The sequence below is a fragment of the Penaeus monodon genome, chromosome 30 (genome assembly GCF_015228065.2).
Source record: "Penaeus monodon isolate SGIC_2016 chromosome 30, NSTDA_Pmon_1, whole genome shotgun sequence".
Taxonomy (NCBI): domain Eukaryota; kingdom Metazoa; phylum Arthropoda; class Malacostraca; order Decapoda; family Penaeidae; genus Penaeus; species Penaeus monodon.
The window spans coordinates 32,763,011-32,763,546 of NC_051415.1; positions in this window are offsets into that span (position 1 = coordinate 32,763,011).

The following is a 536-nucleotide window of genomic DNA, read 5'->3' on the forward strand; positions in this document are numbered from 1 at the left end:
TCACCCCCCAAAAAAAACAGAAGAGAATACTCGAAAATAAAAGCATTATTCTGCCATTATTTTTCTCTCTTTCTCCCCGACACACTCTCGCTGTCTTCATAAAGTGTAGTTATAATTGCGTCACCAGCGCCAGTCACCTGTTCGGCCTCCCCCCCTCCCCCACTAATCACTCGTCTCTGTTTTCTTTCTTCCGCTCTTTCTTCCCTCCTTCGTATTTTTTTTCTCGTCTCTCTATTCCCTTTTTCTTTTTTCTTTATTTCTGGTTTCCTTCTTGTTCCTCTTTCTCCTCCTCTTATTCTCCCCTTTCCATTATCTTTCTGTCTCCCCTTTCTATCTTCCTTCTATTGCTCCTTCTTCCTTTCCCTGTTGTTTCCTCTCCAATTCTCTTATTCTTCTTTCTATCTTCCCTTTCCTTCCTAGTTTCTTTGTTTCTATTTTGCTTTCTTTTCTCGTTTTGTTTTCCTGTTCTATATCTATCCTCCATTTTCCTTCTGTTTTTTTTTTTTCTTTTTTTTTCGTTCCCTTTTCAATTTTTT